The sequence below is a fragment of the Saimiri boliviensis genome, chromosome 15 (genome assembly GCF_048565385.1).
Source record: "Saimiri boliviensis isolate mSaiBol1 chromosome 15, mSaiBol1.pri, whole genome shotgun sequence".
In the NCBI taxonomy this organism is placed as follows: Eukaryota; Metazoa; Chordata; class Mammalia; order Primates; family Cebidae; genus Saimiri; species Saimiri boliviensis.
The window spans coordinates 49,522,117-49,540,716 of NC_133463.1; the positions used below are offsets into that span (position 1 = coordinate 49,522,117).

At 39.5% G+C, this 18,600-nt stretch overlaps 1 protein-coding gene across 3 annotated transcripts in view; it reads right to left on the reverse strand.

Annotated features, from left to right (window-relative positions):
• The window catches only part of HNF4G (hepatocyte nuclear factor 4 gamma), a 138,000-nt gene extending 126,044 nt beyond the window's left edge, over window positions 1-11,956 (reverse strand). For all 3 annotated transcript variants that reach the window (XM_074386978.1, XM_074386979.1, XM_074386975.1), the window contains exon 1: window positions 11,624-11,956. The gene's annotated coding sequence lies outside the window, so the exon portion shown is untranslated. The remainder of the gene's footprint in view (window positions 1-11,623) is intronic.
• Between the last annotated feature and the right edge of the window lie 6,644 nt (window positions 11,957-18,600).

The following is an 18,600-nucleotide window of genomic DNA, read 5'->3' on the forward strand; positions in this document are numbered from 1 at the left end:
AGGCGGGAACATCAAACACCTCATAGGCCGCAATAAACTATATTCCTAGTACAATGAGAAACCAATCAGATGATTTTAAGCAGGAAGATAACATGCTCTTATTTATGTTTTAAGAATGTCATCCTTGAAGGGAGCAATGTGATTATTGAGAAAACAGTTCTCAGACTACAGCAGTTGTCCAGGTACACAATGAGCTCAGACCACATAGTAGTAGTAGAGGCAAAGATAAATGGAAAACTTGAGGCCCATTTGAAGGGAATATTGGCAGATCTCTAACTTACTGATGAATTAGATAAGATGTGTAAGGCGAAGATAGAAATTAAGAAAGATTATTGGCTTTTGATTTAGGCAAAAAATTGGGAGTTATTTTTTTCTTAACCTAGTTCCAATATCATAAGAGGAAATTAAAAATAAAGGAGAAAAAATATTTCAATTGATTAAGCAACTACCATGTACCAGAAATGGTGCTGAATGTTGTCTTATACATGTTGTTCAGCTGAAGATTCTCAGGAATCTTATGAAAGTAGGTGGTAGTCTCCCAGATTAGAGATGAGCAAACTAAAGCATACAGAAGTTAAATAGCTAGGACCTGATAAATCTATCTAAATCAATAAACTACTGTTCCTAATATATTTATTGCAAGATAGCTAAATCCGTAACACAACTAATCACTCATGGTTTTAAAACAGAATCACTGGAGTGATCACGCTCTTCCAAACACCCATGAGCTGAAATAGCATTGTTAATGACATTGAAGTGTTTTCAAGTGTGAATCGTGGAGCTTGTACTGCAGTCAGCGTTGTAAGGATTTTACCTGAGAAACTCTGAAATAACCTGTTTAATGCATAACTTCAAATACAGAAACTGCCCTTTGTATCTTAAAGGCTTATGTATATTTATCTCTTTCAAACAGGACAGAGAAAATCCAACCTTAGATAGTGTCCCTTGGAATGGGTCTGACATCTTGAAACTTTTGCTCAGCATGAAAGGTGCTTTGCTGTGTTTCTCTTTCCATTGATTCAAGAGAAGTGCCCAGTTTAGCAGACTCTGGATTATTGTTTGTGTACATTCAATGCTTCTTACTAAAACTCACCATTTATAAATAAAGGTGTTACATAAATACCTCTACTAGGACCTGAACCGAGCAGAGTACAAAAGCCTCAAATAAATACTTAAACTGTTTCTCCCAAATGCAAATAGAGTATCTGCTTTGCTTTGGAGTCCAGCTTACTTTGGCATTGTTGTTTGACTTCTGATAGCTTCAGGGACACAAAACCACATGCCCACAGAACTCCCCTTGGCTGCTATTTAATCAAAACACTATCATTTACTCAAAGACCATGATGGGAAAATAGTGGTTTGTACATAAGTAGCAGACAGAAATAATTTTTTTAAAACAAGAGACTTATCACTAGGTTATTCATGAAAGAGTCTTCTTTCTATATATTCAGTGACTCCAGATATCATCTTCTAGCCACTTCAGATTTGTCATTTGTCCTAGCCAGAGACACTTGTCAAAAGGGGAATATATTAAGCCTAACAGTGAGGAAAGTATGGATGAGGATGGGTATTAAGAGAAAGGAAAGCTTTCTACAAGTAAACATAAATGGTTTTGGTTCTAGGTATTTGAAATGAGTTGATGTGATTAATAGTAGAAAGCAAATATATGCATAGACTGTAACCAAAATTTAAACATCCAAGCTTCTAACAAGACATAATCATTTTATGGCTGCTCTGTTATTACTGGCTGAACTGTGTGGCCCTCCCCAAATCACATGTTAAAATCTTAACCCCCTGTAGTACCTCAGAAAGAAGTAACTAAGGTAAGATGAAGTCATGTGGGTGGGCCCTAATACAATATGACTGGTGTCCTTATGAAAGGGAATTAGGACACAGATGACACACCAATCTAGGGGCAGCCATATGAGGACACAAGGAAGAAGGAGCCATCTGCAAGCCAAGGAGAAGGGCTTCAGAAGACACCAAGCCTGCTGAAAACTTGATCTTAAATTTCCAGCCTCCAGAACTGTGAAAAGATAAATATCTGTTACTTGAGCCACCCAGTATGTGGAATTATGTTATGGTGGCCCTATCAAACTAACGCTTCTACTTAAAATGTGTGTGTGTGTGTGTGTGTGTGTGTGTGTGTGTACGCTTCAATTCTATTATGTAATTCAATTCTGTTTTTTAAAAGGTGATATGCAATCTCTTTGTCATGCATGTTTTTATAGAAATGAATTTATATTATTCTAGATTACATTAATTTCCCATATTTTGGTCCCATTTTTTTCTCTTATCAAAATAATCTTCATTAGTTTTGATGGTTACTCCCATTTTGCTCTTTCTTTGTTTTAAATTGACAAGTTGTTCAAGGACCAATACTTAAAAGTGTAAGAATGGTACTAATGATAGAAAATGGAAAATACAGCAAATGATTAAGAATGGTTAAGTTCTTTAATTTAATTAAATTAAACTTAGAATGAAGTATTTCATATATTTACAAACTAAATACACAGGTGTTAATATTCTGATGCATGTTATTAATGCACGTTATTTATACATAAATAATATATATACAGATATACGTATCTATGTGCAAATGTGTATTTAATATATATGCTCTGTGTGTGTGTGTGTGTGTGCGTACACGCGAGTGCACGTGAGATTCTATGTATGTATATATATTAGTATCCTGGAATAAGTGATTTGTATATTACAACGCTTACCATAATCCAACTTCAGTGAGACTTGTAGTTATTTTCCCAACTAGTTTGCCAGTTCCTAAGCTTCAGGGATTTTATTTTTAAGTCAATTGAGCCACAATATGTTTTGCAAATAAAATCCATTCAAAAATTCTTGTCTAATTGAATTGTAACCCTTTTTAACAAAGCATACATTTAATCATAGCTACTTCTTTCAAAAAAAAATGTTAGTTCAATTTTACAAATGAAATGTCAGATTTTGGACTTATGTATAAGAAAAAAATATGGGCTTTATGTAGTAGAAAACCACAATGTTATCCAAAATTGTTTTGGGCTTAAATAATAAAACTACATGTCATGTAGGCATACTATTTATTCTCCATTACAACTTGAGTATGTACGACAGCTTGAGGACATGAATCAAAAATATTCTCTACTTACACAACAATTACTTCGCAACTTATAAAAGTTTTTGCATTCTGGGAATCTATGCATAAATAGAAGAAAAATATGACCATTAAAATTTATAAGCTACGTGGCAATGGAGAGTAAATGAATATGTATTCCATGTGCTAGGTACAAATATACCCAAGTTTCCTATTTAATATAGCCATAATGAGGATAGTTTCAGGTAGCAGGATTCTTTATCTAGAAAGGAAGTGGCCCACTAAATTAAGAAGAAAAGAAAAATTAGCTTTTAAAACACGCCATGTATTTTAAATTGTAAGCCTCATTTCCCAAGAAGTTTTACTAAGTAATTACCAATCACAAAACTTTCTAAACTAATACTTATTTGTGATTTTTGAAGAGAAGACAGTAAAGTATACACATTTATAATTAACTAATCAAAATTTATTGTGCAAAACTAGATAAAATTCAATACCATAAGTACCAGGTTCTATTTGATCAAACATCTATTTGATCAAACATCTGACTACTATGATTTTTATTCCTGATTTCACGAATTAGTTTCAATTAAAACATCAAGTTCAGGGTTTTACAAAATCTAACATGTCTCAGAAGGTCAATCGTCCTTCGTTCATTTATACACAAAATATCAGTTAAATTATTTTCACCTAATAGATGCTCAAATTGAATCCAGTGAAATCATTCATATGCTTCATGTAAATAATTGATGGAACACAAAGAAAGAGAAAAATAAAATTACCTTATTTCATTTTTAGTTTTAGAAGACACTGTAAAAACTGAAATGAGAGTAATAGACCTTAGTGTTAAAGTTATTATAAGAAGAAACTGGACTCTGGAGACAAATGTCCTTGGTTCATATTTAATGCCTACACTAGTTGTTTAGTCTCAACTGGGTATTCATAACATCTCCTTGACTTAGTTTCCTCAGCAGTATAGTAGAGATAACAATAGCTTATATCTTATAGCGTTATTGAAAGAATTAAACAATTTAATATATGTGAAGCACTTAGCGTCTAGCACACACAAACTGAATAAATGTTAACTCCCGGTAATCTCGGCTATTCGGAAGGCTAAGGCATGAGGATGGCTTGTGGCCAGGAGTTTGAGGCTACAGTGCGCTATGATCGCACCACTGTGCTTCAGCTTGGGTGACAGAGACACTCATCTACAAAAAATAAAAATAAGAGAATGTTGGCTAGTCACAGTAGTGTGTGTGTGTGTGTGTGTGTGTGTGTGTGTGCATGTGCACGCTTGCATGTGTGTGTATGAAACATACAGAAATCAGAATAAATATATAGAAATATTAACAAAGAAGAGTCAAGATAGCAAGCAATCACAATATTTATTAAGTACATCTGCCTTTTGCCAGACTCTATGCTGAGCACTTTAAATGCCATCTTATTAATGTCTCACAATGTACTGTGAACTGAGCAGACAAAGCTCAGGGAAGTTTGCTAACATGCTCAAAGCTTCGGGCTTGAGTCAAGTATATTTAGCTCCAAAGCTGGCAAGGGTTTTTCATCACCCCAAATGAATTAAGTATTATGAACATAAACAGAATGATTTTGCAAATGTATTTTAAAAGAAGCTTGGGCCTTCTAGGTTAATCTGTGAGAAAGTGGCAGATCCAGTGCGAAGTCTACGTAGACACGCTGCACAACACTTGAACAGTTCTTAAAGTGATTTTGAAATGATCACACAAAAGATATACAAATAACATACAGTAGTGTTTCTGAATATATTAAACATAATTACTTTTTAAGTCATTTTTACCATCCTTATAAGGGTACACTATTTTAATATAGAGAAGCCACACACTTGCAAGTAGATTTCAATTTCTCTGGACTATAATCTGCTGTTACTTTACCATAAAAAGAAGCTATAGGAGTTTAAAATGGGTGAAAATTTTGAAAACAGAGCAAATCAGCACATTTCAGAACTTCCAAGTGAGTTCGAAAAACGAGAGGAACATATTAAAATTCCCAAGTCCTCAGCCTGTTCTGCAGTAGTTTTTATTCATGTTTCAGAAGCTGATCTGAGGTTCAGATCGCATGGTAGTGGCATGGAGAAAAAAGCCAAGCCAGATCCCTGAGCAAGACAATGAAAACAAAATATACTGAACAAAAGGAGTATGTTTGAAAAAGTAAGTTCTTTGAATTCCCATGAGAAACTAAAATAATAAAATTAAAAATAAATAACTTGATCACATTATTTTTTCTTAACAAATTAACTAACACATAGTTTTACTTTATTTATCTAGAGTCAGGTAACAAATAAAGGACAACTAAAAGAAAATTCACAGAACCTAAAATGTCTTCTGAGATTCTGGAGTTTTTGTGAATCATTCTATAATAACTGTGAATTGCCATTTTTTAAGTACAGCTATACACCCCAACTTTTATCAGAGCCTATTGTACCACCTGCCAGAGCTCAGCAGGACACTGTCCCCTGCCCTCCTCAGCCCTTGCAGGCCAATCCAGCTGTCATTCTTTCCTCACACTCCATTAAATTCACACATACATGTCCCCATGCACACACACACGCATACACTGACACTGGCTTAAAACCCAAAAACCTATATTTAATATTGATTACACATGGTTCCAAGTCTCTGTGCCTTCACATAGCTGTCATAGTACTTAAACAAACTAATATGGGGGAAACACTATAGACTGTGTATATGAAAGAATTCTATAAACTGTAACGCTCAACTCTTAGTGTCAATATTGTTACTGTATTGATATTTATTAGTATTACTGCTCACAAAAAGAGTCTAAATTCCATAGCATGACACAAAGAGGTCTTTAAGTTCAGGTTAATCTCTATTTTTGTAAATTCATTTTCTATCATCTTTTTCTATTTTATAATATGCTAAGGCCTCATAAACCCAACTTTTTATTTTTTTCATTTGTACACGCTATTCCCATTTATGATCATGATATCCTTTACCTTTTTTCTCTTGATCAAATCATACCCCTTGGACAAGAATAAATTCATGTGGGGAGAAAATATTTTCAAAACCCATATCTTAAAAAGGACTAATATATATAATATATATAGAACTCTTCTAATTAAGTTTTTAAAAGAGGGGAGCTGCATAGGATTTGAACAAAACTTCACCAAAGAAAATCATTTATGCTACATAAGTTCATGGAAAGATGTTCAGAATCATTAGTCATTAGGGAAATATAAATTAAAATCACAATGAAATATCTCATAACTTTCACAATATCTAAAATTAGAAGAGTGACCATACCAAGGGTTGGTTAGGATGTAAAGAAACTGGAACTCTCAAGCCTCACTGGTGGGAATGTAAAATGGGACAACTACTCTGGAAACCAGACTGACAATTTCTTGCTTATGACCCAGCCATTCTCTTCCTAGGTAATCATATGAGACAAATGTAAGCATACACACCAAGACTTGATACAAGAAAGTTTATAGCAACATTATTTGTAATAGCCAAAAACTGGAAACAACCTAAATGTTCATCAACAAGTAAATGGATAAACAAATTGCAGAATATCTATACAACATTATGCTATTTAGCAAAAAAAAAAAAAAAAAAAAAAAAAAAAAAAATTAAGAACTATTGGCACATGCAACCAAATAAATGCATCTTAAAATAATTACACTGAGTAAAATATGCCAGACACAAAATAATACTGCATGACTCCATGGATGTCACATTCTAAAAAATGCAAAGGAATTTACAGGGGCAGAAAGTAGATTAACGGTTGCTTTGGGACATGGGAGGAGGAGATGGGAAGGAGCAGGAGAAAGAGTGTATAAAAGAGCTTTAAAAAAATCTTTGGAGGTGTTGGCTGTATTCCCTATCTTTACTGTGGTGATATCATGGGTATACACCTATATCAAAACTTCTCAAATTGTACACTTTAAATATATGCAGTTTATGGTATGTCAATTATACCTCATAAATTTAGGCGTTTCTCCCCCCAAAGGAATAAACTCCTCATGCACACAATAAGATGAATGAATCTCAAAATAATTATGCTAAATTAAAAAAATAGTAAGACATAAAAGCATACATACTATAGGATTCCATTTATATATTATTCTGGAAAAGGCAACATTGATGACAGAAATCAGATCGGTGGTTGCCTATGGAGTAGTGGAGGGGAATAATTACAAAAGAGCACAGGGAATTTGAGGCGGTTGGGTGCAGAAATGTTCTTTATCGTCATTGTGGTAGTGGTTACAAAACTACATACCTTTGTCAAAACTCACTGAAACACATGCATAAAAAGGGATTTTACTTAATCAAATTATATTTCAATAAACCTAACTTAAAAATAAAGAATTTACACGCATCTCTTATTTAACATACTCCAGGTAAAGTGAGTGGGCCTTTCACTAGATTTTAATAATACTTCCCCAGGACTCAACAATTATACTTATCATAGTGAATAATAATTTTTTTTATTTTTGTTTTTTGAGACAGTCTTGCTTTGTCACCCAGGCTAGAGCATATTGGTATGGTCTCTACTCACTGCAACCTCCCCCTCCTGGGTTCAAGCAATTCTCCTGCCTCAGCCTCCCAAGTAACTGAGATTACAGATGCCTACCACCATGCCCAGCTAAATTTTTTGTGGGGTTTCACCGTGTTGGCCAGGCTGGTTTCAAACTCCTGACCTCAAACGATCCACCTGCCTTGACCTCCCAAAGTGCTAGGATTACTGGTGTGAGCCACTACACCCAGCCAATAGTTCTTTTTTATAGGTATCCCCAGCCAGACGGAAGAACCTTAGGAAAGGATTGTTTCTAAGTCATTGCTGAGAAATACAGAAATGTAGGTCAGTTTCAATCTCTCTCACCCCTTCATCTTACATATTCTATACTCCTTCAATTCAGTTTAAATACCTTCAAAACATACAGATTTTAATCGCTTCTCATCTTCATTGCCACTGGACACTATAGTAGTTCTTACTATTCCCCTCCTCTCCTCTTCCCTCCCCTCTCCCCTCCTCTCCCCTCTTCTCTTCTTTGCTCTCCTCTCCTCTCCTTTCCATCTTTAATTCATCTTGCAAAATGCTGCCAGTCAATCTTTAAAAAAAATAATCGTAACTCAACCTGCTTAAAGATTTTGATGACTCCCCAGCGCCTAGCAGACATTGTTCCAATCCTTGTTACCCACATTCAATATTGTTAGAATCCGGCACAGTGTTCCTTCCCCACTTCATCTCTTGCCACTATTCCAACTCAGGTGCAATCTCCTCTGCCCCAAAAAGTTTTTTAATTCTTCACTCAGCAAGTTCTCATCAGAAGTTCATTAACACTTCCCTGAAATAACGCCAGGCTACTCAAGCCAAATTTGTCCTTTGTGCTTCTGTTTTCCATGGTATTACACTAATTATAATTATTATCCTAATAGAATCGTGTCACCTTACATTTGTCTTCAAGATAGATTATTGCTGTTTGCAGGTAGTACTTATATTTGTATTCCAGATACTGTGTACAGACCGTGTAACTTAATTTCTGTTAAAGTAACATATGCTAACTTTATTTGGAACCTATAACTATGATGTCTGAAATAAGCAAATGCAAAAAAAAAAAAAATTGTAAAACATAATCGTCAGTTAGCCAAGAGCATAAGCACAGCACAGGGCAGTGTGTAAGTCCAGAGCAGTAAAGATTCAAATTATTTAAAACAGTAAATTGTCAGGTCCAGGTAATATCATACTTTAAAATGATATCCTGCTATTAAATAATGATACTTTTAAATGAGATGGTGAAAAACTGCCTAGATTTCTTGCCAACTTTTTTTTTGGTTATCCTGTATAATATGTTATCCTGTATAAATATGATTCTTTCATACTGAAATCCAGTGTAGGGAGTGTCAAACATTCAACAGACAAAATGGTTGATTTAAATAATGCAGGAATTTATCCACATGTACTTTGACAGTAAGAACTATTTTCTCATTTCATAGCTATGTAATCTGAAGAAACAATTAAGTGACTTGCTCTGGGCTGCACAATTGACAGGGGGCAGAATTGAGATCAGCACACAGGTGGGAATGACTCCAAAGTCAGTGTTCTAGCCATTGAACTATACTTGGTGTGATTTTTCTCTACACTGCTTAGCTGAAAGCTCTAAGAAATTAGAGACTCTCTTTCTTATTCATCTGGTTTATATAATTCCCAACAACGAGGAATCAATTTTTCACCAATCAATTGACAACATTCTAAATAAATCATCATCATCAAGTGTTGGCAAGCATGGTACAATAAATATACTGTGGGTGTTCAGAAAGGCTATTGGCAATATCTACCAAACATCTCCCTGATGCCAGCAATTCTCTTCTCAGAATAAATAAACAGCAGTACCTATGCAAAGATAATGTACATAGATACTCACATCATTGTTTCTAATATTTGAAAATTGAAGAATCCAAATGAATATTCTGAGGGATATTGGCTGAAAAAACTGTATATATTGACAGATAAGTATTTAAATAATATTAAAGAAAAATAAATTTCAGAATACTAGTATGATATAAACCATTATTCAAATTTTAAAAAAATAAAATTTCTGTGTTATACACATGGAGATTAGAGAAACACAAACACAAACATCAACAGAGGTGGAATGAGGAAGGAGCTCTTTTCTATTTTACTACAATTTTTGATGTTGCTTTCATGAGAAAATGTTACCTTCAGAATTCAGAGAAATAACCAGAATTTTAAAAAAGAAAGAAAGAAAAAACAGGCCAGGCACAGTGGCTCATGCCTATAGTCCCACCACTTTGGGAGGCTGAGGTGGGTGATTATGAGGTCAGGGGTTCGAGACCAGTCTGGGTAGCATGGTGAAACCCCCATCTCTACTAAAAATTACAAAAACTGGCCCAGAGTGGTGGTAGGCGCCTGCAATCCCAGCTACTCTGGAGGCTAAGGCAGGAAAATTGCTTGAACCTGGGAGGCGGAGGTTGCAGTGAGCCAAGATCATGCCACTGCACTACACTCTAGCCTGGGTGACAGAGCAAGACTCTGTCTTGGAGGGGTAGGGAGGAAGGCACTCAAAAACAAATATTATTTGAATGAGGAGTATTTTTTTAAAAAAAAATCTTAGCAATCCCTAAAATAAATTTGTGCTGTCCCATATGCCTATAACCCTGATTAAATAATGCAATATATGTGAGATCTTAATCAACACACTTTACTAAAAGTGTTGGACTTTCATAAAGCGTGTTGGAAAATTTTCCTTATTCATAGGACCATAAATGGAGCTTAGGAGAAATAGGAGAAAAGACAGATGGCTCTCAATTTTCCACTCTATTTTGAAAAGTGAAAAATGAGCAGTTTACCACCATTCACCACAACCTCCCTCTCCTCACCACACCTTCAAATGATACCAGGAAAGAGCCCAACACTACTTGGTCACCTATTTCAACCACACAGCGGATCAGGTGGCCTGAGTGAGAGTGTGTACGAGACATGAAAAGAGAGGAAGTGGTGGTGAGGAGGTGGGGACAGGAGGATTCCTGTAGAAAAACGGTGACAGCTAGACAGCAAGAATGGTTTAATGACGAATAACTGCTTCTAAAGTGAGAGGAGAAACCCGTAAAACGAACGGGAAAGTAGAAGAAACTAACAAAAACAAAACCAGGAAATGTTGCTATCCGTGAGTGTTGAGTTTCCAGGACATCCCATTCACTTTTGAGCTTCTGGATTCTGTATTCTCTCGCCCTTGCCCTCAAGTGAAAACTCATCCTGATTGTTTTGCTTGTTGGAGCAGTGCTTTGACTCAGTTCCCAGCAAGCCTTTTAAGCACAGATCATCAGGTATGAAGCACACATATTCCATTCTAAGATCTTATCACGTGCTGGCTTATTTCAGTTAGACCCAGAACGGTTATTGCTTAACTGGCACGTTGTTAACTAAGCTTCCAAAGGACATTTCAGCCCAAAGTTAGCTAGGAAGGTCTCAATACTGTATTTAAAATATCCCCCAACGGCATCACCGGCAGATACCCACTCCCAAAATGTGTCCGTGAGACAACTGGAAGCTGAGACTTGAGCAAAGGCCTTGGGGTGATGCTGCAGAACCAAGCACCTCCCCCACAGACCTCCAGGTTTCAGGAACATCCGTATGTCCTGGGCTTGCCCCAGGCCACAGAAGTACTTCTACTGAAGCCCCCCAGAGACCTGGGAATCACATGACTCGCTACAGCCACCAAAGCTTTCTCTGCACTCAAACAAATACGACTTTCTTTCTTTCTTTCTTTTCTTTTCCCGGGTAAAGGACTGGCACCTTTCTCTGCCCCGCTCCCTCCACTCCCCGCTGCCCCACCTCCAGCAAAGGCTGGGCGAGGCCTCGGGGTATCTGCTTTCACCACTGCCTGGCCTAGGGGTCCTAGGGCTCAGCCCCCCTCTTCAAGCCGCCCGACGGGCACCGAGGTTCCTCCGGCCCGGCAGCCGCCGGGGCGGTGCACTGCGGCCAGCCCGGGCCCCGGGCGGCGGCGAAGAAACTTACCTGCGCGGGCCGCTCCCGGAGCTCCCGAGTCGCAGTCAGCCGCGCGGCCGCCGCCGCATCTCCCCGCGGCAGGTCCCCCACCCGCCCCGCCGCGCGGTCCCGCGCCGCACTTTTCCCAGGCTGGGAAGTTTGCAGAAAGCGAAGAAGTGGGAAGTGGGGGTGGGGCTGGGGGGACCCGGGAGAGGAAGCTTAAGGATTTTGTTGTTGTTTGTTTGTTTGTTTGTTTTTCCCGATCTCTAGCAAAGATTTTAGACCATATGCTGAGAGAATATTAGCTTGGCTCAATGGCGACAGGGCAGCGCCCTGACTCTCACAGCCCGATCGATTTACTAAACAAACTGAAACGTGGGTGGGGACGTTAAACAGTAACCACCAGACTCAATGAAAACTGAAAGCAGCGAGGCCGCCACCGCCTCGGCGCTCGCATTTCCCTGTTCCCGAGGCCCCAGGGCGACCCGCGGTCGGGCCAGTGAGTCCCAAGGCCCGGCCTCCGAGACCGCAGCGGCTCTGCCCGGGCGTCCGCGGGGCCGCCAGGCGGTGACTGCCGCTGCCACATGCCGGAATCTCCACCTTCCGGGCGAGGCGCACCGCGCGGGACCGCTCCCGGCCGCAGTGCACCGCTGTGCGCCTCTCGCACGCGGGAGAGCCCCCGAAGGTCCGCGCCTGCAGCCCGAGGCCAGGGCGTCCTCCCCGCGACGTGGACGCAGGCCCCTCCCCGGCCCCGCGTCCCGCCTCGTCTTGGGCGATGTCAACCCTGGCTTGTGGAAGTGCTTTTGGACACGCGGTGGCAGGGAGAAGCCTGCTGACCCTAGAATGCTGATTTCATCCTGAGCTCATGAGGTCCAGAAAAAAGGCTGGAAGCATAATTAAAGGGAATTAAATGGGTTCCTCGGGGCATCTCTGAAGCCACACCACTAGGGGAAGCCGCGACCTTCTCTTCAAACTGCACTTTGGGTGTCTGGGGTTCTAATCTACCACGACGCTCCTGACCGTCTAGCTCGGCAAGAGTACTGGGAAGAGGAGGGGGAATGGTGTTCCGTTCCCAGGCATGTCAGCTACCTGTGGTTTTAGTCTTTAAGTACCTCTTTACATACGTATTTTGTATTTACATAGGTATTACATAAGTTTTCTTGGAAAACTTCCCTTTCTCCCTCCCATACACTTCAGCTTTCGACTTGCAGAAGTGGGGTTCAGACTCATCCCAGAAGCGCTGATCTTCTTGATCAGGCATTTGTTCCCCAGCAATATAGCCAGAGCGCGGGCTTTTAAAAGCATCTCAACAATTTACCTTCGTGGTTTCAGGAATGAATGACTTCAGGTCAAACAAGTAATTAACTTCATGAGATAAATAGTTACTTAATCCGTAAGATTTTTCTTTTCCTACCAGAGGGCAGGCTGATATTTTAAGGCTGTAATAACAATGCCAAGGAGATCAAAGGGCTAGGTGTTTTTTCTTTTTCTTTTTAGATCGGATTTACTAAACTTTTTCAGTTTCCTCCTTCTAAATAACCTGCTGAAAGGCTCTTTGAAAAACAAGTTGTTGGCTATTTTAGAAATGAGGACAAAGGGGAGACATCATATACTATTTTTCTTTAAATCAACCTTTTCGAACAAAACACATTCTTTGGGTCCTCACGCCCCACGCGGTTTGCAAACCGTGTCAGGAAAGCGGCCTCTGTTCGTGTCGCCCATGAGAAACCATCCTGACACGGCAAAGGCAGAAGAGTTACAATTAACGGGGTGTACTTCTTATGCAAATATTTCATAGATGTGTTGTTTACAGAGCACCTGTGGACATTCTGTTTAAACATATTTCCGGATACTTGGAGAATGAAGGTTATCGTGTTCTATGCCAAAATGTAAATTTATAGTTTTCATAAAACGTAAGTCTGGTCCATCCTCATCCACAGATGCTTTAATGACACCTGACATCCCTTGTTCGCAGCAGAGAAATCATGTTTTAATTCAATAGTCTCAGTTTATTTCACTGTTAATCTGCGATGTAAGTGGTTGGGTTTCGGATAATCAATTCATTACTGACATATGGTAGAATGGCTGATCTACCAGAAAATAATCACATGTTCTGTGTACAAAATTATTTTGAAACAATATGTAGAACCTTTGCGATAAAACTTATCAACACGAGGATTTTGAATAATGAGAAAAACAGTCATGTATTCAAGAAATTAAACTCTGTGAAGTCTTAGTTATTATCTAAGAAAAACACTGCATTTGTTCAATTTTTAAAAACCTCTGAGAAGAGTTTAGGTAACACTGCCAATCCTCCTGTGCCAGGAGCAAAAAGGGAGGGGTTTCAGGTGAATGAATGGATGAATGAATAAATAACGATGTTAAGAACTAGAAGAAGAGGCAAGGATTTGATTCTACTCTGGAGCTTGGCAGTTTTTACTAGATAAACCAATGCTACAAGACCAAGCTTTAGAGCATCACTTACATTGTTCCTGAAACTAATTTATTACGATTCTCCATGGCATGGCTTTAAGCTGCTGAAGATGAAAAATGTGCTCTATGGAGAGTCGTCCCCTGATGCTTGAGGGTTGGGGGTTGGGGGGTTGGACAACAATGAGAAGGAAGGCTCAGGATAATTTTTCAGGGAAAGGTTTTCAGCAGATATAGTGTTCCATTTCGCTAGTTAGTGGTTAGGGGGAAATTATATATATATATATATATATATATATATATATATATATATATATATATAGCATCTGCTCTTTTAATCTAAAACTAAATGTACAAAACGTGGCGTCAAAAAACCCTTTACTTCACTTTCCTATTAAATGTCTCGTTTAGTCTGTACTTTTCCTTTTCGCTTTGGTACTTAATTTTTTTACACCATTTCCCCCACCCCCACCCCCACTCTCGCGCTTCCTTATGCCACCAAGATGGTCTTGATAAGCACTCCAGGTTCTCCCACGAACCGTTCTGATACTATTAATTAAAAGCAGTGGCCTCAGGCAGAGGGCTCAGGAAACAGGGAGGGCGCGGGCAGGCGTGCACAACCTCAGGGAAAAGGTCTGTATGATTTCAGCATCTAGAGACGCTGTTTCAGAGGGCAACTCTGCGCCCATCTCTTGGTACATAAAACCATCACCAAACGAGAACGGGAAGTGTCCTCTTCCTGCCTAGGTGATGCTGGTGCCGCTACCACCCCTGCTGGCCGGGTTCAGAACCCGATCTTTCGCGACCGCTGTGGCACCCACGCCGGGGTCGTCACCTCCCCGCGCGGGCTCAATCAGTGGGGATTACCTCCCACCCTTCCTCGGGTTTACTCGCAGGAAGGGCGGGGGCGGGGGGAAGGAGGAAAATTAAAATCTCATGCAGTTCCTCTTCCATTCTTTTCTAGATTTGGGCAAAGCTCAGTGACACCTTCAAAGCCACTCGTATGGAAAGGACCGCGGGCTGGACGCGGCCACCAGGACTCAGGTTAAATTTAGTCTGTGGCTGAGCTAATCGCTCCTCTAACTCACCCAATGGACCTGTGTTTGACCCAGGGGGCGAAACAACGGATAAAGCAGCCTCCGCCAGAATTTCAAAAACTCCCTAGAGGCCTCTGAATGTTTTATGCATCAGAAGGGAAGGCTGGGATTCCGGTCACTGTGGCCAAGAGGCGGGAGGGCTCGGCCAGCAGGGTGAGGGTGGGGTGGGGGCGAGGGCGGTTTCAGCCTTAAGCCATCCAGGCCCCGGGTTTAGGGCCCTAAGCCATCCAGGCCCCTTCTGGCAGCGGCTCTCTACCTCGTTGTCCCGGCCTCTTTCAAAGAAACCACAGGTCTTTTGCTCCCTGGCGCAGCCCAAAGCAAGGGTACAGATTGTCGGAGCTGTAAAACTGCCGATCGAGCCCATGGGAACCGGGATGCGGGACTATTTCATCTTTTCCGACCCTGCACCGGCCTCCATTGAGGTCAGCCCTGGCTGGGCCTTGAGCAATAGCAGACTGTAACTCGGACCCCGGGACTCTGGTACCCTCCTCTGCTGTTTGATTTGTTGGGCTTTTCACGGGGCGCCCACCTCTTAAAGACTTGAATTTAACACGTTAAAACAAGAACAAAAACACCGGTAGAACAGGCAGATTGAATATGGCACAGGGATTGATTACTACTCTCAATCCTACCATCACTGTGCAGACTCCGAAAAGAAAAGAAAGAAGTCCATACACTTGCATGACCCGTTTGGTGGTCAGATATTTATTTAAAAACACTAAAGCTGCAGGCCTGGCCACCTTAGTTGGCCCCACATTGACGTAGATAAAAATTAGTCTTTATTTTGCACTCGAGTCCCAGATCAGAAGCACCCAGAGTAAATTCAGATTAAGGAAGGCCACAGGAATGTTCCCAGTTTCCTGTACCTGTTACTAAAAATGCAAAGCCAAGATTTCAAATTGAACGTCTAAATTGAAACTGCTCTGCGTATGTTAGGCATCTGGGTGAGACACTGTGAAAATCGAACACTTAATAATTTTCAATGTCAAGACATGGTTCTTGTACCAAATAGGCAAACTACTAGGCTGGATCCCTTCTCTTCCCCACCCCCTCTTTGTAGATTTCCTGTGAAGTATTGATTGCCAAGGTCTCCGCAAGATTTGCAAACTTTTACAGTCATTTATGGTGTGTGCAATAAAAACAGGTGATATGAGCATGCTAGTTCAAGGTGTAATGCAAAGATGTATTCCGTGGTGCCCTTGGCAACTATCTGTGAGACCTGTTTGTCTTTGCAGAACCCGCCCTTCACTGCAATGAACCCCTCTGTAACAAAGATTGGCCCTTTGCATTTCCACAGCCTTGGCCCCTCAGTGGAAAGGCACACAAGTTCCAAGCAGAAAATGCAGTTATTTCAACTGTATTTCAAGCCAGAAAAAAAAAAAAAGAAAGAAAGAGAGAGAGAGAGAGAGAGAAGAAAGAAAGAAAATAAAGAAAGAGAAAGAAAGAAAGAAAAACTTTAAACAAACCAGTGGAAAACAAGGAACAAAAAATTATTTTCAATTGCCCAATTTCCTACTCTCTTTTTTCATAAAGAAAACACGGTAAATCTATGACTAATTTACAATGCACTCTCTCCCTGCCCCTGGCAATTGGGCAACAGGTATCTTTCCACTGTGAGAAAATAAGAGGACTGAGATGACACACAGACTACACCACATTTTGGATTGTATGTGTCCAAAGGAGAAAGGAAAAAGACAGAAAACGAGTGTATCATGTGAGAATGCTTAAAAGCCTTATTGGAAACTCTGTCCTCCTTTACCAGTTTTGCCAGTCCTTTTTTTTGTTTGCTTTTTAGGATTTATGTGGGAGATTGGGAAAGGGGGCAGAAGCCAAAATGATTCATTTCGAAAAGTTTGTTCTTTGAACAAAATCGGTTTTCTCATCTAGTGCTGCAAATAAAAATAAGCTGCAAAACAAGTTCAAGAGCTCTACTGTACAACGCGGAGGCCGTACTCAAGGACAAGGTGGTGTACTTTTAAACAATGCTAAGAGAGCGGATGTTTAAGTATTTTTCTCACGAAGATCACGAGTATGTAAGGGAATGCATTTGTTAATTAGCTAGACTTTACAATTCCACACTGTTTATATACTTCAAAACATTATGTTGTGTATAATAATACATACACTGTTACATGTCAAAAAATAAATGAATTATAAAATAAAATAAATAGGATATCTCCAGTACTCCATAAACACTTCCAGTTACTACCTGACTTCTAACCCAATTAGTTTTGGCTATTTTTGAACTTTACATGAATGCAATTATAGTGTGCTTAAAAAACAACAAAAAAAAGTTGACACATAGCTCCTGAAAAACATTCAGAATCCTATACCTGCCATCTAGTGGGCATAAGAGAAAATGCTAATTCTAGGCATCCTCCGAAGCCTCTGAGACTCGCTGTTTTTTTGTTTACAAACCAAAACAAGTGTAAGAAATAAAAGAAAAATGTAAAATTAAAGCTAAAAGGAAAGAAGCGGACTATTGCTTTAGGGGTCATTATAACATAATCATTCAATTCATTTCATTTCCTTTTATGTGTATTAATCATTAAGGTTATTGACCTTCACTCAGATCATCAATTTGTTATGATACTAGCTTTTCCTCTGCATATCTTCATAGAATTGTATGTTATTTGTTTATTTTGGATCACATCCACTATCAGCTCTGGATCCAGTTGATATCCAAATTTCAAAAATTCAAGAAACAGCTAAGAGATATATACCTCCTGTTTGGACTCTAAAAATACACAAAGCCATCTCCCATTTTCACAAAAAGAGAGAGAGAAAAGGAGGATGAGAAGCAGAAAGAGCAGCAGAAGCAAAGAAATATGGAATTAATTATACTTATACACTCAGATGCTTGCTTTTGATACCTTGTATTAAGTTTTATACTCCTTCAGTATTGAGCCTCATCAAATACAGTTGGCCCTTTCTATCCATGGGTTCTGCATCCCTGGATTTAACACACTGAAGGTCAAATACACAACACACACACACACACACACACACACACACACACACACACACACACATATATGTTTGAGACAGAGTCTCCCTCTGTCACCTAGGCTGGAGTGCACTGGTGCATCTTGGCTCACTGAAACTTCTACCTCCTGGGCTCAAGCAATCCTACCACCTCAGCCTCCCAAGTAGCTGGGACTACAGGCATGCACCACAATGCTCAGTTAAATTTTGTGTTTTTAGTAAAGGCCAGGTTTCGCCATGTTGCCCAGGCTGGTCTTGAATTCCTAAGCTGAAGCAATCCACCAATTTCGGCCTCACAAAGTGCTGGTGGCGTGAGTCATTGCATCCAGTAGAAAATATTTGGGAAAAAAATGGATGGATGGTTGCAGACATTTTTTGTTGTCACTAGTCCTTAAAGAATACAGCTATATATATATACACACACACAGATATATATATATATATATATATATATATATATATATATATATATATAATATTTACATTGAATTAGGT